The sequence below is a fragment of the Perognathus longimembris genome, chromosome 19 (assembly GCF_023159225.1).
Source record: "Perognathus longimembris pacificus isolate PPM17 chromosome 19, ASM2315922v1, whole genome shotgun sequence".
NCBI lineage: Eukaryota > Metazoa > Chordata > Mammalia > Rodentia > Heteromyidae > Perognathus > Perognathus longimembris.
The window spans coordinates 37,065,082-37,093,066 of record NC_063179.1 but is presented as its reverse complement, the minus strand read 5'-3'; the positions used below and the strand labels follow the sequence as shown (position 1 = coordinate 37,093,066).

The 27,985-nt window shown below is 35.6% G+C and overlaps 1 protein-coding gene across 1 annotated transcript in view; it reads right to left on the bottom strand.

The window, feature by feature from the left end:
* The window catches only part of Ndufaf2 (NADH:ubiquinone oxidoreductase complex assembly factor 2), a 114,741-nt gene that overhangs the window by 46,426 nt on the left and 40,330 nt on the right, over positions 1 to 27,985 (bottom strand). The gene's annotated exons all lie outside the window — the stretch shown is intronic.

The following is a 27,985-nucleotide window of genomic DNA, read 5'->3' as shown; positions in this document are numbered from 1 at the left end:
AGCTCCAGGACTGGCACCATATATATATATATATATATATATATATATATATATATATATATACACACATATATATGTAAACTTAAAAAAGTAAATATAACGTGTTTATATGGATATATATATATATATATGTTTATAAGAGGATGAAACTCAGTGGACAGGAGGTTGCCTAGCACACTCAAGGCTCTGGTTCAATTCTTGAGACTCACCAAAAAAAGAAGAAAAGAAAAGAAGAAAGGAGAGCTGGGAATATGGCCTAGTGGCAAGAGTGCTTGCCTCATATACATGAAGCTCTGGGTTCAATTTCCCACACCACATATATAGGAAATTTCCAGAAGTGGCGCTGTGGCTTAAGTGGCAGAGTGCTAGCCTTGAGCGGGAAGAAGCCAGGGGACAGTGCTCAGGCCCTGAGTCCAAGGCCCAGGACTGGCAAAAAAAAAAGAAAAGAAAAAAAAAAGGAAAGTATATTACCTTTTGCTTTAATTTGGAAACAATTTCCCTTTTCTCTGCATATGGGATGTTCTTACACACTGAAAAGTTGAACAATGCCCTACTTTTAATACCAGCACCAACAAGTTAAACAAGAAGTTAAGTTAAAAGAATGATGGGGTCTCGCAACAGTGGCTCATGCCTGTAATCCTTGCTACTCAGGAGGCTCAGATCTGAGGATTGCTGTTCAGAGTCACCCCATGCAAGAAAATTCATGAAACTCATATCTCCAATTAAACATCAAAATTCCTGAAGTGGAGCTGTGGATCAAGTGGGGGAGTGCTAGCCATGAGCACAAAAAGCTCAAGGACATAGCTCAGGCCCTGAGTTTAAGCCCTAGGACTCACAAACCAATCTCCCCTGTTCTCCCCCAAAATGGCTAGGTTAAGGATTACACGATTAGCAATTTAACTACCTACATGTACTGCCATCTTGGAGTCTTAGTGACCCTTTCGTGTCTGATAAGAGCCCTTGCTTGAAGGAATGGTGATGAAGTGCATGAAGTGCATTAGTCCTTGCTGGTAACAATCACTGTTGGCCCTTTCTCACAGTGGCAGCAAGCAATCTGGTAGTTTCAAGTATAAAAGACTGAATTGTACACACAAAAGGAGACTTAGAAGTGTTAATGCATACAGTGTAAAAAGTAGAAGCTATTAAAAGCTAAGAACACTGACTATGTATATTAGATCTGTACTTTTTTACTTTGAAATTATATTTAAATAGATGTACAAAGAAGTTTCAATTCAACATGTCAACTTATAAGTACAACCCCTTCCATCGTTCTCTTTAAACTTTGTTACATGAAGCATTGTATAAAAAATGAGCAATTACAAGTGCAAAAATAGTAACTTTTAGAATGAAAACCATTTTTTTTCCAATATGACAAACTTTAGTGTGACTCTGGTCACTCTAAGGCAGCATACTCCATTTCTTTTTTTTTTTTTTTTTTTTTGGCCAGTCCTGGGGCTTGGACTCAGGGCCTGAGCACTGTCCCTGGCTTCTTCTTGCTCAAGGCTAGCACTCTGCCACTTGAGCCACAGAACCACTTCTGGCCATTTTCTGAACATGTGGTGCTGGGGAATCGAACCCAGGGCCTCATGTATACGAGGCAAGCACTCTTGCCACTAGGCCATATCCCCAGCCCATGCTCCATTTCTTTTTTTTTCTTTGGCCAGTCCTGGGCCTTGGACTCAGGGCCTGAGCACTGTCCCTGGCTTCTTCCTGCTCCACTTGAGCCACAGCGCCACTTCTGGCCGTTTTCTGTATATGTGGTGCTGGGGAATCGAACCCAGGGCCTCATGTATACAAGGCAAGCACTCTTGCCACTAGGCCATATCCCCAGCCCCCATGCTCCATTTCTTAAGAGCCGGCTATGGGGCAAGCAATATCTGACTGCCTTCATATATTATCTCTCATCTCTTAGATAACCTTTGTAGGGGAGGCAAGAGAGGGCCGGAGTGATTGACTTATCCAAATATACACAGTTGATTAAAGGAGGTGAGCTGGCATTTGAGTAGAATACTTTTTCTGACTTGCAACCATTAGTTCTTTTTTTTTCCACTGAAGATTTTACATTTATCTTTTGCAAAGCTTATATAGCATAATTACAAATATTGAATTAAAAGCTAACATTTTATTAACAGCTACTAGCCATTATTATTTATTTTGTTATTTTAATTTGTTGATTTAATTTATTATTTACATTATAAGCTCTTATTTTCCTGTAGTGACTAAATGAGGCACTCTTGTTTGAAAACCTGATGATTCTATAACTTGACACAAGTGACATGTTTATATGAGCATGGAGCACTACCTCAGCAGGTAAACTTTATTAGATTCCCCATAGTTACAGATTTCTCATTTAAAAAATTGCAGCTTGTTTTATTGTAGAAAAGTCTGAAATTATACAATGATGCTGGGTTATTCTAAAATGTCTGACATATTAAAGTTTGGCTCCTCAGGTTCCCAAAGCTAAAAGGTCTTAAACTAGATCTGGAAAGAGTAGAAAAATTCCAAGTAACCAATTTCCTATTACTAACGAAAATATTTTATGTCAAGTTAGCAACACATCGGTATTCTTTTCTTCACTGAAGGATGAATTTTTCTTGACTTTATGAATTTTTCAAAAGTCATAAATAAAATCTGTAAAACTCAAGTCTGAAACAAGATAATATGATGATTTAAGAAAAAAAGTTATTGAAAATTTGTGTTTGTACTTTCCAAATGGACAATAAACTCCTATTTACTGTTAGTAAAAGTTTCATACTAATAATATATTCACACAAAATTTAAAGTTCTAAAAGCATTCAACTCACAAATATATCAGTCTCTTGCACTCATGTAGTAAGATTTACAACAAAACACTGAACAGATTTTCTGATTATACTCCCAAATCAAGTGTATACATCTTAGTAATGTCTGCTGTTTATTACATTCCCTTCTTTCCCATTACTAAGGAAATCAAACATTGAATACAGTATGTTTTTTTAAATAATGAAAAAAATAACTTGATCATTTATTTCCTAAAGTGCCAAGAATTTTTGATCCCTGAAAATGTACACTGGCCTTCTTCCAAAAAGTAGGTAACAATTAAAAGGAAAAAAAACAACCCTCAAATGATAAATTCATGACAATACATTTTGAAGAACTGAAAGAGGTGCAGCTAATTTCATGATTTATGACTGGATGTAGGAATTAATTCTGAAGAGTACCATGCTCACTTACTATACTCTATCCTTCTTTGTAAACTTCAATGTATAAAATTTGTTTATAATAGAGAATTTGAACATTTAACAAAACGTCACAAGACACTAACTTTAGGTAATTTTGCATCGAGTATATCTGAATTATGACATGAAGATATCTTAATGCATGGAAAACAGTAAGATGACTTTTAAGCCAAATTAAACAGGGTTTACAATGTATCACATAGAAATAATACTTTTTAAAAGACTATTTCAAAATAATAGGAAATTTATGATAGTGATTAAAGAAAATCATTTTGCAGCAACATTTTCTAAATAAAGAAAACAAGTTTCAATGTAGTACACCTTTAATAGAAAAGGGAATAATTAATAATCTCTCTTCTCAAAATTAACACGCATAGTGAGGTAGAAACAGATAAACAAGTATTTGCTTGTCATTTTGAAAAGTCTATCTTGAACACTTAGGACTCTCAACAGAAGGGTCAAAAGAGAAATAGAAAGAATTAAAATACTAGTCAATATAACTAGAATTTGGAGAATTATAAAATTATGATAACTATGAAGCATGAGCTTAGCTCAAACATGATACAAAAGTCAAGGACTGACCTGTTGGCTAATGTTACTAACATAAAATATATATGACAGTTTTAAAATGTGAAGTTTAATGAAAATTAATAGAGTGTATTTGTTGGTGCATTAGTCTTAATTTAAAAAAATCATACCTAGTTATGAATCCATGAAATCACTAATGCCCTTCATTAATCTATCTAATTTATTTAACGATCAGGCACTACTTACTAATGAATGAAAATCTAATCTGATATAGAAAAATATCATTTAATCATCTAATGAAATGTGACAGTCTAAACTTAACAGGAACTATAGTAGTATAGGCGTGCCAGATATCTGAACAACAACAAAAAATAAGTCCAGGGTAAGTTGATAGCTCATGCCTGTAAGCCTAACTATCTAGAAGGCGGAGACTGGGAGTACTATGGTTCCAGGTTAGCCAGGATAAAAAGTTAGCAAGATTCTCATCTCAACAAATACCTCCTAGCTACTTAGGAGCATAAATAAGACTGTGGCCCAGGCCAACCAATGCATAAACACAAGAGTATCCTCCAAAAGAGACAGGGGTGTGGCTTCAGTAGGAGAGTGTCTAGTTAGAGAGGCCCTGAGTTTGACTTCTAGTACCAGTGGATAGAAGCCTGGCTCAGGTGTAGTGCACCAGGAAATGATCAAAAGCAAGTCTCAAATACAGAAATTTGAGCCTCTGTCTTGGACACAAGAAAGAGAGGGGCTGGGAATATGGCCTAGTGACAAGAGTGCTTGCCTCATATACATGAAGCCATGGGTCCAATTCCCCAGCACCACATATACAGAAAAAGGCCAGAAGTGGTGCTGTGGCTCAAGTGGCAGAGTGCTAGCCTTGAGCAAAAAGAAGCCAGGGACAGTGCTCAGGCCTTGAGGCCAAGCACCAGGACTGGAAAAAATAAATAGAGAGAGAAAAAGTAAAAGGAGAAAGGAAGGGTGGGTTTTTTTCTAGTTCCTTCCATAATGTTTGATTGGGGTTGGATACCAGTACATTTTCAATTTTTTTAAAAAAAATCTTCAACCAGGTTTCAATTTAAAGCACCATTTAAGTCAAGCTTCTCTAAGCCAGATCACCACTCACCTTTTATCCCCTTTCTTCCATGGGGACACCTTTCTTCACTCTTAGGGCTCTAAGATGACCTGAGAATATTGGATTCAAACACGTTTTTCACTTTGGAGCTTCCAAAATACATATATTGGTTCCCTAAACAAAATAAAGATCTTGTGTATGGCATAAAGATCATCATGTATGTGCTTCTGTCCCTTCCCCAAATCAGTCAAACAAGCTCACAAGCTCCTGAATAACTGGTAAGAATATCAGGAGGATTTTCCCCATAGTTGTATACTCCAAGGAGTTATAAAGTTACCAAAGTAAAGTTGTGTTCTATGATTTAAGGGTGGAACTCAACTTGGGGGATGGCTCCAGTGTTAAAAGGCAGAATAAACTCAGTGAGGAGAAGTTCTTGCTCACTTTGGAACAAGGGGTCCTTAGGAAGGCTGAAGAGCAAGAGGAAAAACAAGTCTTTAATTCAAATGTGTCAGCGAAGTAAGCATTCTTCCTACTTCCACAGTCTCCCACCTAGAGGTCCATGAAGCAGGGAGCTTGAGATCGTTTGAGGCTAATCACAACAGTGAAAACAAAGACAGGAAAGAAAATTTGGATGAGAGCAATTCTCATATAGCACCAGACTATTTCAGTCATTAATCTTTCTCTATGTTAAGCTTGGCTAATAACTATTACAGTTGGATGACATAAATTTTACCACTATTTCCTGCTCCAGTAAACTGGTCAAAACATATTTTAATAAATTGTGTTTTCACTAAAAAGCAAGCTGCAGAAGCATGAAAAGGAAAAGTTGGTCCCATTTTCCTTGTTAAAGTTGCAAAAGAAGGGGCTGGGAATATGGCCTAGTGGCAAGAGTGCTTGACTTGTATACATGAGGCCCTGGGTTCGATTCCTCAGCACCACATATACAGAAAATGGCCAGAAGTGGCGCTGTGGCTCAAGTGGCAGAGTGCTAGCCTTGAGCAAAAAAGAAGCCAGGGACAGTGCTCAGGCCCTGAGTTCATGGCCTAGGACTGGCCAAAAAAAAAAAAAAAAAAGTTGCAAAAGAAATAATTCATTCTGCTATTTTTACCTAGTTAGTCCTTAATTTTCATTGACATTTATCAAGAGATAACAACTTTAGTTCAACATGGTAATATTATTCTAAGATAAGGATTTCTAAACATAGAGTACAAGGAAAAGTAAAAGTGCAAGTAAAAGTGGAATCTGCCTTGACTTTGAGTGCACTGGTAATGTATAGGATATTAACCTACAAAATATAAACGTTGAACTTAAAGTTCTTAGTAATGAAAAAACAATACAGCTTAACACTTTTCCTCTTTCTGCTACTTCTTTAAACTCCAGGGTCCAGAGAAATAAATACAGTCTACATATCCTACATCTTCCCTTTGCTTTGTGCCACAAACTATGAAGTTGCTTTGTGCAACTTAACTATTCTGCAACAACAGCACTACCTACTGGCTGGCAGAGTAATGGAAAAAAAAATTAAGGCCTCAGCATCTGCTTTCCATCTCTAGTACTGGAACAGCAGCAACAAAAATGTGAGAAAGTTACATTAGGTATCAGTATTAAAGGTAATAAAAAGTATCATCTTGGAATAGAGGTGTAAGCCTGTAATTCCAGCCCTTGGAAAGCAGAGGCAAGAGGAATGCCTCAAGTTTGAGATCACCTTGGTCTACACAGCAAATTACAGTCCAGCTTGAACTACATAGCGAGAACCTGTCTCAAAAACCAAAACACAAACACGAAACAATAAACAGTGTAATATTTCTTTAAAGAACTTGGAAATGCTAATAACACTGACCTACTGTTTTTGAGGTTTTTTTTAATTGTTTGGAATATAAATTACCCAATAGGAGTTGTGTGGCCAACCATTCATTCTTTTGGACTATAGAAAAACTTAGGGGAGTGTTTGTGTGGCCAGTTATCTGTCGAGGGGCAATTATGTATAGGCCTTCATCCATTTTTAAGAGTGATTTTTTTTAAAGTAAGAAATATGTATTGCTTTTTGAATAAAAGCAAAACGAGATGAATTTTTGTTAAAACAAAAACTAGTAAACTCATTCAAAGAGTTGAGGTACTTGATCTTATACATATTGTAGAGTTCTTGCCTAAAGTTTTTTTTCTTTTTGAGTTGACTACTACAAAGCTCAAAGCTGTTTTTGGATCTACCCTTAAAAATGTGAGGTAATTAGAATTTGTCTGCCTCCAGCTTCCCCTCCAACAAGATTTTAATTTCTCCTTCACTGTAATTTTATGCCTCTATCCTTGAATCCTTAATCTTATGCTCCTTCTGGAAGAAGGAGGAGAATGATTTTATGACACAGGTTTTGTTTGTTATTTTGCTCTGGTGCTCGGGTTTGAGCCCAGGGCTTTGTGCTAAGTCTCAGTGTTAGTGTGACACAACACCATCACTCCCCACACACAAACTCAAAAAATTTTCAATGCATGTATTATTTTTATGCAGCATAAATGCGCACTTTTAAACCTTAGTTTTTCTACATATTGCGAAATGCTTAGGTCAAACACTCTATTATTACATACGGAAGACAGAAAGAAAAAGGAAGGCTCAGCTATTTACACTCTGGCTCAAGTATTCCAATATTTTCTTCTACTATGACGATCATCTGACAACCTAATGGCCTTATATGTTCCTGGGGGCTTACCAAAATATACACTAGGTACAATTTTCAACACAACAGCAATGACTTTGTCTCTTTGGCTATTACTGTTCTGAGATGTACTGGTGATCTCAGGGGTCAGAGGGTAAAGAACATAGATTGACTGCAACACAGATAAGAAAAAATGCTGCATGCTGTGATAACACAGAGAAAAAAGTAAGGTGGGCAGAAATATGGAGAAAAAACAAATGGCCCTTCTTCTGTAGGAGATACCTACCAAAAACCCTGGCAAAGGAGGAGGAGGATAGTAGAAATTAGAATCAGCATTCTAATATAAAATGGAAAACTGAGAATGCAGTTGGATTTAACAAGGGAAAGATGGTGAAATATTTCTGCACACTTGGTTACACATTACTTTGTACCTATGGCATCTTTTATGTCATCACTGGGTAACCACCTAACCCATATGAGACTTTTTTTCTTTAGATAAATAAAGCTAATTTATTTGAAAAGCAATATTCAAGCCATGCTTACTCCTATAATCCTAGCTACTCAGAGGTTGAGATCTGAGGATCATGATTTGAAGACAGGCCAGGCTGGAAAGTCTGTGAGACTCATCTCCAATTGATCACAGAAAAAGCCAGAAGTGGTGCTGTAGCTTAAGTGATCAAGTGCTAACCTTGAGCAAAAGGAGCTTAGGGACAGCGCCCAGGCTGAGGCTTCAAGGCCCCAGACCAGCCCCGCCCCCTCCCCCAAATACTCCCAATAGGATGCTATTAATGAAAAATGATTTTTTTTTTAAACTGTAGGACGTTTTCTTCTTCATTCCTTAATAAGCTAAATACCCTTCATGCTCAATTGCTCTCCTTGGATCTCATCTAATTAATAAACAAAGCATGGGCAGGCAATCTTAATATGAATAACCCCTATGAAGATTGTCTTTTCTTGGGTGGGGTGGGGGAAGACTGGATCAAACTCTGCATGAAACCGGGGCCTCTGGAGTACTAATACAACACCCCTCACTGGAGATTGGCTTTTGACTTTAAATGATTCTAACTCATCACAACAGAGTTAATTGGTATTGCTAATCGATGTTTTTGCTTCTAATTACTTTCTATCAGCTTTTTCCCAGTTTGCAAAAAATTATGGAAATAAGGCTTGGGGATATAGCTCAGTGATGGAGCACCTACCACATTTATACAGGCCCTGGATTCAATTCCAAGCACTTACCTTGACATATAGAAAGGAATATTACTGAGCTTGCTAATTTTCCAGCCTTACATATTATACCAAGCTAGTAGTTATTATTTGGGGATAGTTCTGTACACAAAAAGTTTCTACACATATTAAAAAGAATTACAAAAATGGACAGAAGTCTAATATAATTGTGGATACAAATGTATGTAGTTTTAAAAACTATGCTTTGGCTCTAACAGAGAAATGATAGAGATGGATTATTTTACTTGGATGTTTATGTCAAGAACAACTTGAGACACAATCCCAAACCTGAAAACACATCCCTAGTCGCTGTAAATTGTCTTCTGCCACTGCTCCTCTCTCCAATCCCACAGAACTTTGGTATTGATATGGTCTCAAAAATGGCATTTTACACTGCCTGACTGCCTGCAGCAAGAGGATGAATAATATTTAAATTTACATGGAGGAATGACAGCTCTCCTTTAACATGTTTTAAGTAACAAAACTCAGAAAGGTCACAAGAAGAACAGTTGTTTGGAGCCTGGAATAGGACCATCTCTGCTGAGATGGGGAAAGAAGGGTATTAACCGTAATAGCTTGAAAAGAACTGTCTGGGAAATACTTTTTGACAGCAGTAATTTCTCACTGAAAATTAATAAACATTTCCATAAGTAAACATGAATGTTTATTAAGTAATAATCTTAACTGTATGTTGCTAATGTCTTATTCTTCACTTCATTTAAACCAAAAACTATATGTACCTTAGAAATAGTTCATGATATCCTATCTGACTTAAGGGCAACCACATTTTAAACTCTTATCTCCTAAACCAATAGTAACAACTCGGGCTGGGAATATGGCCTAGTGGCAAGAGTGCTTGCCTCCTACACATGAAGCTCTCGGTTCGATTCCCCAGCACCACATATATGGAAAACAGCCAGAAGGGGCGTTGTGGCTCAGGTGGCAGAGTGCTAGCCTTGAGCGGGAAGAAGCCAGGGATGGTGCTCAGGCCCTGAGTTCAAGGCCCAGGACTGGCCAAAAAAAAAAAAAAAAAGTAACAACTCTAGGATACAAAAATAATTTGATTTATTTGGCAAAAAAATGGTATTACTATTTATCTGCTTTTTTTCCTTGGTTTTAAAAAAGACAAATGCATCTATGTCCCTAGTAAAATTCATCCAAATGTATTTTCAAAACTCTTCTAGTTACAAAGGGAAGAAACAGCCAAGGGAATGAATTTTTAAACTTAGTTGCAGCACATGTTAGAACTTTAAAAGAATATATTAGTCACTGCATCTTATTCAGAGTCACACATTTGTGATACGAAAGAGAAATGGATTCATTCATCCATAAGAAGGCAATTTCAAAGGAGAAAAATGTGAAAAGAAACAAGTCTATTTTGATATATTTACTTCATGTTTAATAAATTGCTTTCATAGCACGCTTAGTTCTTTTATTCCAACTGCCATGAAATAGGGACTAGGAGAGCACTGATGAATGGCTAGAAAGGCTTTCCTTTCGCTACAGTGACAGCACACCCCTTACATCAATGCCTCTAAAGCTGACTACGGCATCCATGTCATCACCAAGGCTTCCCATCTTGCTCCTCTTAAAGGGTTTTCAGGTAATCTTAGTGGTCTGACATTACTCTGGAAATAGGTGAATTGATTCTTCTTTACTTATGGACTCTGTGGCAAATTATAATCCTACTTGACAAAGACAAGACTTGCAATGCAGTTCAAATATCATGAAATATCAGAGAACAGAAGAAAACGGTGGTTTACAAGACCAAGGTCTGGGGCCAGTGCGCACCTAGTGCAAACAACCATGGGTGTGGTAGAGAAATTGCTGAGGTAAATAAAATATGACAATAAGATAGTACTATATGTAAAGAACTAATAATGCTTGGCTGGCACTCAGTCTTACATGTATTGGCACTGTATTATTACTTTGGTGTTCTTCTTAAGGTAGGAGAGTAACATGACCAATATATAATAGATTTTGACCACATAGTATACAATTATATTTAAAACCTAGCAGATCTGCTGCTGAAAGGGAAGGATGGGAAAGACGAAGACCTAAAGCTGGGCTCAGTACGCTGTATGGCAGGCATGTATGGAAAGCTCTAGTGACTTTAGGACCAGAGGATCCCGAAAAACTAGTCAGAAGAAAGGTCAAAGGAGAAATAAACATAGTTGGGAGAGACTGCTCAAATGGAATCATGTTAGTTTACCTTTTAGAGCAGTTTTAAGATCCCTACATATTGAGCAGTAGAAAGTATACTGGACACACATATCTATTCCTTTACGAGCACAAACTCCTATATTATTGTCTTGTCCTATGACAGTGGTGCATTATTTTTCCTATGAATCCACACTGACATTATCATGATCACCTAAGGTGTACAGCTAAAATTACACTGGACTTCAGCCTTGATGAACTTTCTACAGGCTTGGAAAAATTGATAAGATGTCACCATCCTAATTCTGGCTTCAACATTCTGCCTAGTCATCCCTCTCTCTTCCCCTGTTGATGGCAACCAATGATCTTTTTTCTGTCTCCTAAGTTTTGCCTTTTTCAGAATGTCATAAAGGTGGTGTCATAAAGGCTACAATAGCCTTTTCAGAACAGCATTTTTTTCCCCACTTAATAATACATACTTGAGATTCTTCTATAGCTTTACAAAGCTTGATAAATCATTTATTCCTGGAGTTCAATTACACTCCATTATCTAACTGGATGTAACTATTTTGTAAGCATATTAAAAGTTGGTTTTTGATTCCAGAGTTTTTCTTAAAACAGAACTCACCAGCTTTTAATACAGAATGTTCTATTACCAATTCATCTGTCTAATTTTTTACTAATATATTCACATGATTTATGACAATGGCATAAAATGATACCTCAGCTGTCATCTCTTTACACACACAATGGCAATAACGCTATTAGTTCATCCACAAAGTAAATTATAAAATTATAAGTGTGGGGGGATATACATGTGGGTGCATGTAGGCATATGCCCCCCCATATTTTTCCACTAATGGCTTGCTTACTCTAAAAACTTGCACTAAAACATGTTCTATATTTTTTATTTTACATTATTTCCCATTTCATATTAATGTCTAAAGCAGCCAGGCGTGACACGGTGCATATATATACACAAAACCTTAGCTACTTAGGAGCCTGAAACAGGAGAATTGGAAGTTAAAGGCTTGCCTGGGCCACATAGCAAGTTCAAGACCATCCTGGGGACCTAAGTAGACTCATCTAAAAAAAGTGCTATAGCACTTGCCTAGCCCACACAAGGTTCTAGGTTCAATCCCTAATACTAAAAAAAAGCATTTCCTTGTAATTATTTTATAGCTGCATATACTATATGCATAATTTATGCAATGGCCTCCTAATAAAGAGCATACTTAAAACTTAAATTTAAGGAAAATTGAAATTATAATCAAGGAGCTATGCTTGCAAAGGACCAACTAATTTCTAACTAAAATTGGCTAAAATCATGCTACCAAAATTACTGTATTAATTCAGATGTGTAGTATAATAGTTCTAAGTTCAAGATTACAAATACATTTCTAAGAAAAACTCCAGCACCTTAGGGAAACATCTACTTACCTGGATTTTTCAGTTGAGGTTTTATGGACAATTTTACCCACATGATTCTCTCAGAAGGTATGTCAGGGAAATTGTCAGGCTTCAAGAAGGGTAGTTAACCCACAACTCCCACAGACTTTAATTTTGATATTTGGCATGCGAAAACATTATTGGAAAACAAAATAATTAAGTGGCCTTTATAATCTTTACTGTCCTTCAGAAAATAAATGTCTAGAAAGAAGTCAACTGCCAACTGAAAACAATGTATATCTCTTTCCCCCTTATTAGATCATTTGAGTGTCTGCCCAGAGATATATAAAGACTAATAATAACAAGTGATGTTTATTTACCCAGTTGGATGAACTAAATTCTGCTTATAATTCACAATTCAACAGAATCACATATTTAAGTCTGCCAAGTTTCAAATTGTCATTCTTTTATCCCAGTATTGGCCCATTTCCTGTAATGAATTAAATCATATTTCTTACCTACAGTCTTTCTAAGAAGGGTAATAACTTAACACAAAAACTGGGAATCTTTGAATATGAAATCTCATTTTAAAAACTGGAAAGGAGGCTGAGAATGTGGCTTAGTGGCAGACTGCTTGCCTAGCACGCAAGAAGCCCTGGGTTCAATTCCTCAGCACCACATAAACAGAAAAACCCAGAAGTAGTGCTGTGGCTTAGGAGGTAGAGTGTCAGCCTTGAGCAAAAGAAGCTCAATGACAGTGCCCCGGTCCTGAGTTCAAGCCCCAGGACTGGAAAAAACAACAAACAAACTGGAAAGGGTGAAAATCTACAGTCACCTTAGTCAATAGTGCTTCTGTTAGGAGTATTTCAACTCTTGGGTAAGAAACATTCACAGCAACATTTTAGAACTAAGTCAAAATGGAAAAACATTACTAGGAAGTAAAGAATGTTTTTGTGGATATATAAGAATATTATTTAATGATCATTATTCATAGCATACAAATTTAGGCTATTATTTATAAAGTCAATTCTTTAAGATTAAAATTACATTTTCTATATCTACCTAGATGATACTTTTTTAATACAGTTCTTCATAAAATTACATGTTACTTTAAATTACATTTTTACCAAACTAAGTTATATCTGAAGTCTTTTTACATAAATGCTAATCTTTATATCTGTGCTTTGGACAGAATTTTGATAGTTAAGAAGTTATTTTTGGCTGTGCTCTATAATATTAGAACAAAATTGTGGCAAATTGAATATTCTCTGAAGAATTGATTGAAAGCCCTGTAGAGATTTCATTTACTTTAAAACCCATCTTGAATCTTTTAAACGAATGAGATATGAAAGTAATAACAATAGTTAGCATACCTTTGCTAACTATAGAAACCCAAGCCTGGCTTTTTATCTTTGACCTTTCTCATACAGAATGTCCTATGGTTATTTATACTCCAGTCCTTTTCGAATGTACGAAGTTAATAAAAACTAACAGTTGTTCATAAAGAATGAATTTGGGAATCTTAAGAAACAACAATGCTCACACAGTTACATGGTGATACATAGTTGGGGAATACTAAATCATATGTTCACTGCAAGGAATGACTATTACACTGCTCTGCCTTCAAGGACCGCAGTTTCATAAAAAGAGTAAGTGTATAAAAACAAGCCAGTTAAAAAAGTGTCTAGTAGAATGTTCAGGAACATTGTCTGCACTGACTTCCTAAGGTTGCCATAGCAAAGAACTAGTAATTGGGTGGCTTACTAAGTAGAAATTTATTGTCTAGTTCTAGAAGCTAGAAGACCAAAATTAAGGCTGTGCTCTCTGAAGGTATTAGGGAACAATCAATCCTTCTTTGCCTATTCTAGTGGCTCCTAACCTTCCTTGGCACCCTTTAACTTGTTGCTGCTGCTTCATGTTAATATCTACCTCCATCTTCCACGTGGTCTTCCCTCTTTTTATTGGAACATCAGTAGTTGGATTTAGGACCTACTACGATCTCAATTTAATTTAATTAGGTCTGAAAAGACCCTATTTCTAAATAAGTCATCTGTTGAGATGTTAAGAGGACATAAATTCTGAAGGACCATTAACTATACTATACTATATTATACTATTACGACTATATTATACTATAGATACTATAGTATTACTATACTGACCACATGAGGTGGAAAAACAAACAACAAAATTTTTTACCAAGTTGTGTAAACCTCATGTTCAAATATTCTGCAACTTAGCAACATCTTAGAAGTTTATCAAATATTGTCTAATAAACTTTTTATAAATCTTCATTTTATAAATCTTGATTTTAACAAGATTTATAAAATGTATAACAATATAAAATGGCTTAATAAAATACCCTCAAAGTTCCAAAGATTTATAACCATTATTATGATTATATTAATGATTCTTCAAAATCTAGCCCGCTGAGTATTAAAATATAAAATAAATTCATAAGAATTAAGAGCAAAATTGGTTTTCCTGTTCATATTAATGAGATGTGGTCATATTAAGTATAATTATTTTCGTTTGTGAAAAGAACAGAAATACAGCCATAATCATTAAAACAAAAGACTGACTGTCCTAGATATCTAGGATCAATACACCAGACGACTCCCAAATCAGTTTTACAATAAATTCACTAAGTTAAGTGGCCAAACAGAGACTATATTATGACTTGCATTATTTTGCTAACCAGTATTTTGGTAGTAGGAAATGATAAAATTGTTGACCAAGATTCTACTTGAACTTTGAAAATTTTCTAGGGGATAGAAATCCTCCTTTGAGTTTTTCAATTGAGGAAAAAGTGTGTCATAGCATTCATGATCTCCAGTTGTTTTTGAAAAGAATGATTATCTATTTGCTTTTGTGCTTTAAGTGCCTGATAGATGTTGTACTTTTTCAAAAAGCATGTCTTTCAAAACTAAATTCTATAATATACTTTGTACAGATATGGTCTCTTCCCATCTCTTTTTTCAACAGTAGTTTAAATAATGCAAGTACAAATGCCACTTCCTGAAACATCTGATGGGTCTTCAGCACTCTGGCATGTGGTAGCTTTGTCCCTCAAGCCTTTTTTTTTTCTTTTGCCTGTCAGCTGTGAGAAACAGTTTTCTACCAATTACTGTCACAATATGAATAAATTCAAAAGTGAAAATATAAGCACTGAATATTTTCAGTAAATTTATCCTAAAACTACATTAAAATAAGGATTTAGAATTTAAACAAGGAATTTAGCAAGCAATAAGAAAGAAGCATCACATTATACTTTGTCTTCTATAAATAAAAATACAATATAAGAAGATAAAAGCGCATTCGTGCAAAGAAAAAAAATGAGCAACTGACAGCAAGCATATGATGTGAAATAGAAAAGTTACAGCTGCAAAGAGAGCATCAATTAAGAAATACATCCTCAAACATTATAGAGCTGCTGGTTTTCCCCCCTTTTAGGAGGATAATTTTAAAAACAGCATTTTCCTCTTTACCTAACACCAACCAGTGTCTTTTAGCATGCGGCTCTAAACAAACATTAAGTATGTAGCTGATTCCTAACATGATCTTGGTTTGAAAGATGTACAAGAAACATGCTTAAAAAATAAGGAATGGCCAGGTGCCGGCAGCTCACACCTGTAATCGTAGCCACTCAGGAGGCTGAGATCTGAGCATTGCAGTTCAAAGCCAGCCCAGGCAGTAAAGTCCGAGCGATTCTTATCTCCAATTAACTACCAGAAAACCAGAAGTGGAGCTGTGGCTCAAATGGTAGAGGGCTAGCTTTGAGCTGAAGAGCTCAGGGCCAGAGCCCAGGCCCAGAGTTCAAGCCCCACAACTGGAAAAAAAAAATTCTTAGATTATCACTTTTAATGATATCCCAAATACAATATACCATTGGCTCTTACTCTACACTAATCTATGTCAAAATTTTATATTTTTAGGGGAGGTGGATAAATATCTATGCTTATAGGTATGACTAATAACTGCACAGTCTTGAGTTAGCTATACAATATCAGTGGCTTGGTGGATCTACCTTGTTTGGTCAGAACACTCTACCCTCCTCTTCCCTCCTCCTCCCCTTCTATTCTTCCCCCTTTTTTTTCTTTATATTTGGACTGGGAATGGGACCCAGGGCCTAATGCATTCTAGAAGAGCACTACACCACTGAGCTACACTCCAGCCCAGAATACTGTTCTAGTCCCTGGACCACAGTCACCTCTGACACTGCAGTGACGCTGCACAAAACTTCAAAGATACACTCTTTTAAATTCTTTCAGAATAGGCATCATGCTACTTTCTGTATAATCTCAGCCTTCCCAAATGCCTTTTTCTATTGTATTTTTGAGAGTCTATGCATAAGTTGTAGTTTGAAAAACTCAACAGCTGAAAGATTTGGGCCTGAAAGTTCATCGTTTGTGTCACCACTGATCTACCCTCACTACTTTCTTTAGTCTCTTCCCTTGTGTTCTGTTTCTCCTCTCATCCCCCTTATGAATCATAACTCAATCACCAAGTCATGCTATCACTTATTTCTGAATCTTTCTTCACAAGTTGCATTTTTAGCAATTTTATATTTTTATCATTAATGTACTTTATTGTTATTATAAAGATGATATACAGAGGGATTACAATTACGAGTCAGGTAATGAGTGCATTTCTTTTTGCACAGTGTCCTCTGTTTCCTCACTCTCTCCCAGCCCCTCCCTACAGTTTCTACCCATGACTTTTTTAGTTCACTTTCATCAGTGTACAGTGACCTCCATTGCTGCACCTTTTCACTCTTTTCCCCTCAAATTCTATACCCTCCCCAACCAGCACAACTACTATTCTTCATTTCATACCAGCATGAGGTGCTGATGTAACTGTAGTAAGTCACAATCTTCTCCATTCCAATCCATCATTCCAGAATAATCTCCTTAAAGTCCCCTTCAATCATAGCCTGAGTTTTTCAGAACTATTCAAAGGCTTTCCATTACCACCTGCATTTTCTAAGGTATCAGAATTTCACAAATTTTAACCTGTTTAAAAGTGATTTAAAAGTAGGTGAGCAGACAAGGCAACAAACAGTACAAGAAATGTATCCAATGCCCAACGTATGATACTGTAACCTCTCTGTACATCAGTTTGATAATAAAAATTTGAAAAAAAAAAAAGTAGGTGAGCAGAAGCAAGGTGGATTCTGTTGTCAAAGTGGTAAATAGAGAGTAGTTTCTTTACAGCAAGGTTGTTCTGAGCTTTTTGTAAGCTAAATACACAATTCATATATATGCATCCAAGCATGGGAGAGTATGCATTTCACAAATGTATTTCATAGCAGAATTCCTTTAGCATGCAATACAGTATAACTCTTATAGAACATTAGGATAATTTTTAAAAAGCAAAAACACTAACTCACTATAGGCTGAGCAAGTTATATGCACCTATGATTCTTTCCTCCTTCCTGTGAATAAAAAAAAAAATCTGTCAACCCTTCATGGTCAAATTCAAATTCTGTTTCCCTCCTCAAGGAAATATTCACTATGAATTTAAGTGTACATTAGTCTTTTCTTCTGAACTACAAACATTTAGTAAGATTACTGAAGGGAGAGGCATATCCTTTGTATATACCTCATAGTTCTTAGAGCTTTTCAAGTAATAGGGCTTGAAAATATTTACCAAATAGATTTTTAAAAAACAGGATATTGGGGCAAGGAATGTGGCTTAGAGGTAGAGTGCTTGTGTAGTGTGCATGAGGCCCTGGGATCGATTCCTTGGTATCACATAAACAACAAAACAAAAAATAAACATATAAATCACATAAACACTATATACACACACACATATGCATATATATGCAGGATACTACGCTATTGGCTCTTCCAGATTCAGTCTCTACCTTTCTGCCTTTTGGTATACTAACAAGTTCCTTTGTTCTAGTGTCCAGACTTAGCAAGTAGTGAATACAATAGGAGACTGAGAAGAAAGAGGAGAATGAGTTCATAATATTTATTTTTCCATCTTTCTCCCTAGAAGGTAAAAGGCTAAATTAACCTGGCTTTTGACCCAAGGTCACAACTTTGTCACCAGGTCCAAGAGACCATTTCCTCTTTTCCTTCCAGCCTCAAAAATGGTAAGGATAGCCTGGTGATGGCATTACAATCTTGTACTTATGATTTCCTACACCTTATGGTTTCCTTCTACATTCACACACACCTTTTACACTGTCCTTTATTAAAGGCCCCACAAGTTACCAAAGTTGTATATGCTATCTGCTTTTTGCCTGAATTCTAAATAGATGGTAAAAAGACATCACTGACAAAATCTATTCCTTATCAAGTCCATTCTGCATATACTTCTAAAATAGTATTTGTCAGAAGTAGCTGAGACTAACAAATATGCTGTTCCAGGATATCTATCAGACACATCATATCACCTAAAATTCCAATGTATATCATATTATTAAACTAAACCTAGCTTCAAAGATCCACAATTTTTCAGTCTACACTAAAAACTTCAGCCACCAATTGATTCTTGGCCATTGGGAAGAATGAATAATCCTTCAGACCCACCATTTAAGAGCATGATTTCTGTCAACTTGGGCTTAATCATGATCACATCTTCCCCTTTATTCTGTAGTTCAGTTGCTAATGTATATTCCTTCCATGACCATCCAGCCTCCTGTGGTCACCAAGCTCTCAGTTCTCTTGAAGAACAAAGAAAGGCAGAAGCCTAAACACGTTGGCTCTAGTTATAAATATAACCTTCTAAAGGGGTAGTTGTGAAAAGATAGGATACCTGATATCAAAGGAACATACCAGCAAGAATATTCTAAAAATGAAGAAGCTGGTTGAAACCCTGAATGTACATTGTTTATATCTCAAATCTCAAAACAGGAATATATGTTTTATCTAGTTGCAACAAACAACTTGGCAGATGACAAACAGTTGTTGTTGTTGTTATTGTTTCCCTTGCCTGACCTCTGTTCAATGCTGTACATCACATCCCGGGGTGAAGACCCATGAAACACAGAATCTCTAAGTGTCAACAATATTATTTCAAAAATTCTAGATCCAAACCTAGAATATGCATGTGACTTCAGAGCCACAAAAACGTACAGCAGCTTTCAACAATCTGACAAATATGTCTTCATCGCAGTAATGTGCAACCCAAGATACATTCTTTCTAAACTCTAAAGGGAAATAATGTCAAAAGAAAGAATGCATTTGACCTTAGAGGCAACAACTCTCAAATGTAGTGAACTCTTGCTCTTCTGCACTGACAATGAAACACCAATGGCTTCGATAGCTCAAGATGACTAGCAAAAAAAAAAAAAAAAAATCTTGTACACTTCATTATTTTTATTTCATTTTCAAAGACTAATCTTTTTGAGCAATTTTAGGCTCACAGCCAAACGGAGAGGAAGGTCTGTATATTGTCTTCTCTCCACACATACACGGGCCCTCTCATTATCAACATTTCTCCACCAGCATTTTCCATCTATGTTTAGATTTGAATGTATTTACCCTGTTTGCACTACAATGTGTCAGGCTTTGTCTTATTCAGGTATTGAGGGTCAAATAAAGACATACATTTAAACATGTAATTAAAATGTGACATGGTAAGATTGTTGAAGTGGTCTCTATAGTTCTACTGGAGCACTACAAAGTACATGACTAAAATGCCTACCAACTTACCATCAGGGAGAAAGATAACAGATGGCTTAAAATCAGAGACAAAACATAAAACATAAAAAAGTTATCTAGCACCAATAAGATTATAAGGAAGAGGACATTCACCTACACTGATGGTGTGAAGGTGAATTGCCACATCTCTTTTGGAAAGTGCTCTGGCAATATTTACTACTAAAAGTTATACATATCTTTTGCCACAGCATTGACATTTCTGGAAATTAATTCTCAAAAGTAAAAGCATGAGTAGTAGGAAAAGATGTTGCACAGGATGTTTATGGAACATTTTTTAATAGTGAAGCAAAACCACGCAAAGGATCCAATTGTCAATCAATGAAGTAATCAAGGTTAAAGAAACTACAGTAGATCACATCATAGAAATAAATACTTATTAAAAAATACTCTAGGACTGGGAAAGGGGCTTAGTGGTAGAGTGCTTGCCTAGCATGCATGAAGCCCTAGGTTTAATCCCTCAGTACCACATAAACAGAAAATGCTGCAGGTAGGGCTGTGGCTCAAGTGGTAGAGGGCTAGCCTTGAGCACAGAGAGGCTTGAGGAAAGAGCCCAGGCCCTGAGTTCAAGCCCCAGGACTGGAAAAAAAAATACTCCATATCTTCTAAGTGACGGTTATTGCTAGGCAAAACAGAATAAATTTGTGCTTTTGCAACTAAACAGCACTCGTGCGAAATATCTTATTTATATAGGAATATACAAAATGCATAAGCATGGAGGAGTTATGAGAACTGTAGAAAAATGATTTCAAATCAATACTGCATGTCACAGGAGTGTGGGGATAAGTAGAAAATACAACACAAAGCAAACTTGGGGCTAGGGGCTTTACCCTATAAAGGGAAAATAGTTACCATTTAAAAAATATTAGTCTTCCCTTCAACTCAGCCTTCTTTTCCAATGTCATAACTTCTGATATATTCTTCTGGAACTATTTAAGATAGCTATCATATTCCCATTCTTTTACATGCTAGCCCTTTTCTCTGCTTCACAAATTTTCATTTTTCTACTTGACACCTTTACTTATTCACTCATTTAGTGTTTAACCTGCCCACTAAGATTCAAACTCCATGAAGGTGTGCAGGATGCTCTGTACTGTTTCTATTGTATCTCTAGAGCCTAATATAGTCGCTGATACAGAGATATCAGTCAATAAATACTTGTTATATAAATAATGAATGAATTACAACTAATGTACAAAAACTGGATAGATACAGACAGGGACAACAAACTACAACAGTAAATACACGTAAATGATTAAATGATGTAACTAAAATCAACTTAAAGAAAAAGGTAACCTCAAATAAGTAATAACTTTAATTAATTACATATATTAGACAATGAAAATTGCAAATGCCCATACGGCATGGATAAGAATAGAGAGGAAAAGATGAAATAAATAGGCCTCAGTATTTGTAGGCCTGAGTAATGCCATAAAGAAAAAGCACAAATAAGAAAGACTATCTAAATACTTTGTAAAAGGTATTTTAGAAACAGTTTTGGCTCTGGCTTATATACTAATGTACAAAAGGTAAAACAAAAAACCATACATTTAACTGGCCGACTTGGGTACTAACAAACAGAGAATACAACACTAGGAGGTGATGCGGAAAGAGGTGTGCATTGGGATTCCTGGGAGAATAGGCACACTCATGTCAAAGTCTGAAATAAAAAAGTCTACATGCATATTTAAGGCAAATATATCTTGTTCTTTTAAATTAATAAATATAAATTGTTCTTTTCAAATGAGAAGAGTTTACAGATAAAGTACAAATCCAGAAATATAACATATTATAAAAACAATTGATATTCTATATTTATATATTTCTAATCTACTCTAAAAATAAAGATCTAGGTAATCTTCTCACCTTTTTATACTTAGACCATACAATTAAACATGATTTTTTTCCTCAGTGGGAATACTGTTGTAATTTATAGTGATGTAAATTCTATCATGGTGGAAGCATATGCTGTCCACAGACACAAAGAACTCTGAAGAAACAATGAACACATTCCCAAGTTCTTTAGTTCCCCTATAATCCACAAATACATTTAAATTGTGGGTAGGATGAAATCTCTGTAAGAGAAGCATTAACTCAGAAATAACTTTTTGTACATTTGCTTAAAAACACTTCAAAGTAAGAATAGATTTCTCAATTTAATTGACTTTAAAATGTCTACACTCAAATATATATGCAATATGTACCTTAAATTAGATAATCTGTCTTTGCTAGAAATAGGAAATACAGTAGCTCTTAAAATTATAGAATTCTATAATGTATAGATACTTTCCTATAAACCTTTCAAGATAGAAGACAGTATTGCAGGAACAAAATATAAGCTTGTCTTTTTAAAAATAAGATTGAAATAATCATTTCATATTCAAACAATTAACTTACTTTTACTTTTTGAGAATTTAACAATTCATTGTTGTAAAATATTAAAAAAATATTTTGGACAGATACCCCAAAATAGCTATCATTTCCTTCTATTTTTGAGAGGGTCTTTAAAAAACAGCCTGTTCAATATTGTATACATTAAAACAACTTTATTTTTCTTGTTTAAATAGTAAAGATAAGCGGATTTTTATGATACATATTAGCTTTCCTACAGATGACTAAATATATATTTAGATATCACATGTAGATATATTTAGTTAAAATCAATTAAACTGAGAAGTCCTTCCCTTCTGGCTGTCTATATTTTTCTTTAATCCTGGTCAGTGTAAACCCTTATTATCAGTAATTTGCGACCGTAACACTGAGGAAAAACGCTAGCCTCACAATTTTTGTCATTTCTCCCCCATCTTTCCCTGCAGGCTGCTACTGTTGATGGCCTTTATGGAAATATAAATTCAATCAGCAGCTGCAAATTTCATGAGACGTCCATCTTCATGCTGAATTTCTAACTGAGTGTCAAAACAATCTGTGGATTTCTCCCTGATGAAACACACATTGAATTGTAAATTTCTGCAATTTTCTCATGTTTGAATTTCGGCTGCAGCAAAAGAGTGCTAGTCCAGAGACACTGCCTACCAAGCTGAAACAAGCAATTTTGTCTCCTTACCCTTTCATTCTGTTTAAAGAGCTAAAATTTAAAAAGCCAAGACAACCTTCTACCATTTGACAATTAAATTTTCTGTACTACTGTAAGAAAATAAGGCTATAAACTATTAATATATTTAATGTTTTTAAAAGACTTTTTCTCTAAGAGACTTACATGTTCTAAATGGTAATCTTTAAGCTCTATTTGGTGAACAATCCAATGAGCTTTGATAAAATTTGGTAAAATCTTCTACATACAATTGCAAGATAGTACATAAATGAAAAGCAGTCCCCCAAAAATGAGTAGTTATTTTGTTTAATGAGACTTTCATTAAATACTGTATTTCCAAGAGAAAAAAATTATAAAAACAAAGAATTAAAATAGCTAAACTAAGCATTCTTCTTAATACATACAACTCAGTTAATTTTTCATGAAAGAATCATTTTCAACCGAATAGCAAAATGGGATTGCTTTTAAACAACACACTATTATAGAACCTATATTGTTTTATCACTAAATAAGCAAAAAAATGCATGGGCTTAGAAGAGATAAATTCTTTAAGTAACTTGTATTTCAGAATAGCAAATTACTGTTTTATAAGCATTTTTCATTAATATTAGTAACAGCATAATACATAGCATTATTAAAAAATTCAACAAGATACTGCAGTAAGCAAGTCTTGCAGTGTATAGAACAAGTAATGAAATGATAATTCTTGATTCTTTAACAAACATTTACTGAGAATCTCCTTTGTGCAAGGTAATGTTTACCAGGTCATGAAGACAGAGATATACAGAACATAACACTTTAAATCTCAGAGGACAGTCTGAGAAAGAGACAAAAAAATAAAACCCATGTGTTAAAACAAGTGAAGTAAGTGCTATAAACCGGTATACATTTAGCACAAATTTAGGAGAACACTGATGAGAACAAGTTTCTCAATGAGCTTTCAGAAAGAGAGACACAGCTCATAAGGACATAAAGAAGTTAGCAAGAAAAGCAGTAGAAATGGGATGCATTCCAGGCAAGAGATAAATATAATTAACACACGCAAGCATGAAGCAGCAGAATGCTTGTAGAATACTGTTAGTAGAGGGAGATACAGAACAGAGATGAAAGTGGTGTGATAGAATAGGTAAGCTGAATATTTAATATTTATTTAAGCATTTATTTTTAATAATGAAATATTTATTCAAATATTACCCAGAAAGCAGGGCATGGGGAAGGATTTAAAGCAGGAATACAAAGTAATGAATGCTATTTCTCAAAAGGATATAAATACTAGGCCATAATGATTAAGAATACAGACCCCTGGAGCCAGACTTGGTTCAAATCTAGTTCTGCCAGGTATTAGCTATGTGATTTTGGGCAAATTAACTTCCCTATGTTTCAATCCTTACAAGTAAAACAATGATAATATTAAATACTGTTGGTTAACATGATAATCAGTATCTTATAATTATTATTACTTTTTATAGTGTGATAGGGCCTGTAGATAAATCTCTAATGTGAACGAATCCTAAAATGAATTATCTAATTAAAATAATTTAGAACACTGCTACAATACAACTCAAGTATCCAACTTAATTTCACTTAGAAAATACTTACTGAATGCTTCTAGTGTATCAGGTACATACCCCTACCAGAAGTCTCACTCCCCTTAAGACAAGTGGAAGACACAGCCTTTAAAAAGATAGCTATAATGAAAGGAACAAACGATCACCTCTCAATCCTAACTCTCAATATTAATGGACTTAATTCTCCAATTAAACAACATAGACTCATAAGTTGGATCAAAAATCAAGAGCCAAATTTCTGCTACCTCCAAGAGACACATCTACCAAGCAAAAGCAAACATTTTCTAAAAATGAAAGGCTGGGATAAAATCTACCATACAAACGGCCCCCATAAGCAGGCTGGAGTTGCAATCCTAGTATTAGATAAAATTGACTTCAAATTAAAAACTCTAAGAAGAGACAAAGAAGGGTACTACATACTAATAAAGGGATCTTTCCTACAGGAGGGTATACCATCTGAATATCTACACTCCAAATACGGGGGCAACCAACTTCATCAAACACTACTGACTCTAAGCACTCATAGACCCAAACACATTGATAGTTGGAGACTTTAACACTCCACTGTCACCTATGGACAGATCAACATGCCAAAAACTGAGCAAAGAACCCTCAGAACTAAACAACTGCATAGACCAACTAGACTTAACTGACATCTACAGAATATTCCATCCAGCAAATCAGAATATACATTCTTTTCAGCAGCACATGGAACATTCTCCAAAATAGATCACATCTTGGGGCACAAAGCAAATCTGTACAAATTCGTAAGTATCAAAATCATTCCCTGCATTCTCTCAGACTATAATGGAATAAAATTAGAGCTTAACTCAAACAGCCACCACAGAAAATCCTACAATTCATGGAGACTAAACAACACATTGCTGAACCACCAGTGGGTCATTGAAGAAATTAGAACAGAAATTCAAATGTTTATGGAATTAAACCAAGATGAGAACACAAAGTACCAGCTCCTTTGGGACACAGCAAAGGCAGTACTCAGAGGAAAATTTATATCTCTGAGTTCCTACATCAACAAATTGGAGAAACATCAATGCAACAACTTAAGGAAGCACCTTAAGGTCCTTAAAAGAGAACAACAAGCCAAAATCCAAGCCAATAGACAGAAGCAAATAATTAAAATCAAATCAGAATTAAATGACTTAGAGTAAAAAAAAAAAACATAGGAAAGAATCAACAAAACAAAGTGTTGGTTCTTTGAAAATATTAACAAGGGGGCTGGGAATATGGCTTAGAGGTAGAGTGCTCGCCTTGAAAATATTAACAAGATAGACAGACCCCTGGCAAATCTGACCAAAAATCGAAGACAGCACACTCAAATAAACAAGATCAGAGATGAAACAGGTAACATCACCACAGAAACAACCAAGATTCAGAATACAATAAGGGAATATTTTGCAAATCTTTACACTAATAAATTTGAGAACGTGGACGAAATGGATGTATTCCTAGCAAAAATTGACATGCCCAAAATCAACCATGAAGATTTAAACCTTCTAAACAGACCCATATCCAGCATTGAAACAAACTGCAATAAGAGATCTCCCATTCAAGAAAAGTCCAGGTGTAGATGGATTCACAGCAGAATTCTACAAGGCCTTCAAAACAGTACTCACACCAATATTTCTCAAACTCTTCAATGAAATTGAAAGTGAAAGTTCACTACCAAACGCATTCTATAATGCCAGTATAACCCTTATCCCCAAACCAGGCAGGGACTCATCAAGGAAAGAGAACTATAGATTTCCCTGATGAACATCGATGCGAAAATTCTCAATAGGTCATCAAAAAAAAATCATACACTATGACTAAACTTGATTCATACCTGGTATGCAGAGCTGGTTCAACATACACAAGTCAGTCAACATAATCCACCACATCAACCTGAGCAAGATCAAGAATCACATGATTATTTCGCTAGATGAAGAAAAAGCATTTGATGAGGGAGGAGGTAACAAACAGTACAAGAAATGTACCCAAGGCCTAACGTATGAAACTGTAACCTCTCTGTACATCACTTTGACAATAAATGAGAGAAAAAAAAAGAAAAAGCATTTGACAAAATTCAGTACCTATTTATGATAAAAGTTTGAAACTAGAATTCCAGGGAACCCTGAATATAATTAAGACTGTCTACAGCAAATCCGCAGTGAACATTACTCTTAATGGGGAAAAATTAAAGCCATTTCCTCTAAAATCGGGAGCAAGAAAGGTTGTCTGCTCTCTCCTCTCCTCTTCAACATAGTACTAGAATTCCTAGCCAGAGCAGTAAGGCAAGATGAAGACATAACGGGGATCCAAATAGGAAAAGATGAAGTCAAACTCTCTCTCTTTGCAGACGACATGATCCTGTATCTAAGGAACCCTGTAGACTCTACTCCCAAGTTACTTGAGCGGATCCAAAACTTTGGCAAAGTAGCAAGATATAAAATAAACCCTCAGGGCTGGGGATATGGCCTAGTGGCAAGAGTGCCTGCCTCGGATACACGAGGCCCTAGGTTCGATTCCCCAGCACCACATATACAGAAAACCGCCAGAAGCGGTGCTGTGGCTCAAGCGGCAGAGTGCTAGCCTTGAGCGAGAAGAAGCCAGGGACAGTGCTCAGGCCCTGAGTCCAAGGCCCAGGACTGGCAAAAAAAAAAAAAAAAAAAAACCCTCAAAAATCATGGCTTTTCTATGTGCCAACGACCTAAAGATCGAGGCCGAAATCAGGAAAGCAACTCCTTTTGCAATAGCCTCAAAAAATATAAAATATCTAGGAATAAAGACCTCTATGATGAGAACTTTACAAACATGAAAAAGGAAATTAAGGCAGAGCTAAGGAAATGGAAAAACCTCCCATGCTCCTGGATTAGGAGGATTAACATGGCAATATTGCCAAAGGCATCTACATTTAATGCAATACCCATTAATATCCCAACACCATTCTTTAATGAAATAGAGGAAGCAAGCCAGAAATTCATATGGAACAATAAAAGACCCCAAATAACAGAAACAATCCTAAGTAGAAAGAACAGTGCTTGAAGAATTATAATACCAAACTTCAATCTATGCTTGGTATTGGCACAAGAACAGGCCTGAGGACCAATGGAACAGAACTAAAGGCCCAGAAATGAACCTGCAGAATTATGCCTATTTAATTTTTGATAAAGGAGCTAAAAAAATAGGATGGAAGAAAGACAGTCTCTTTAACAAATGGTGCTGGCAAAACTGGTTCAACACCTGCAACAAATTAAAACTAGATCCTTATATATCGCCCTGCACCAAAATCAATTCCAAATGGATCAAAGACCTCGAAATAAAAACAAATACCCTGAAAACATTATAAGAAGGAGTAGGAGAAACACTTGGGCTCCTTGGAACAGAACAAAACTTTCTTAACAAAGGCCCAGAAATGCAACAAATCAAAGAAAGGTTTGGACATATGGG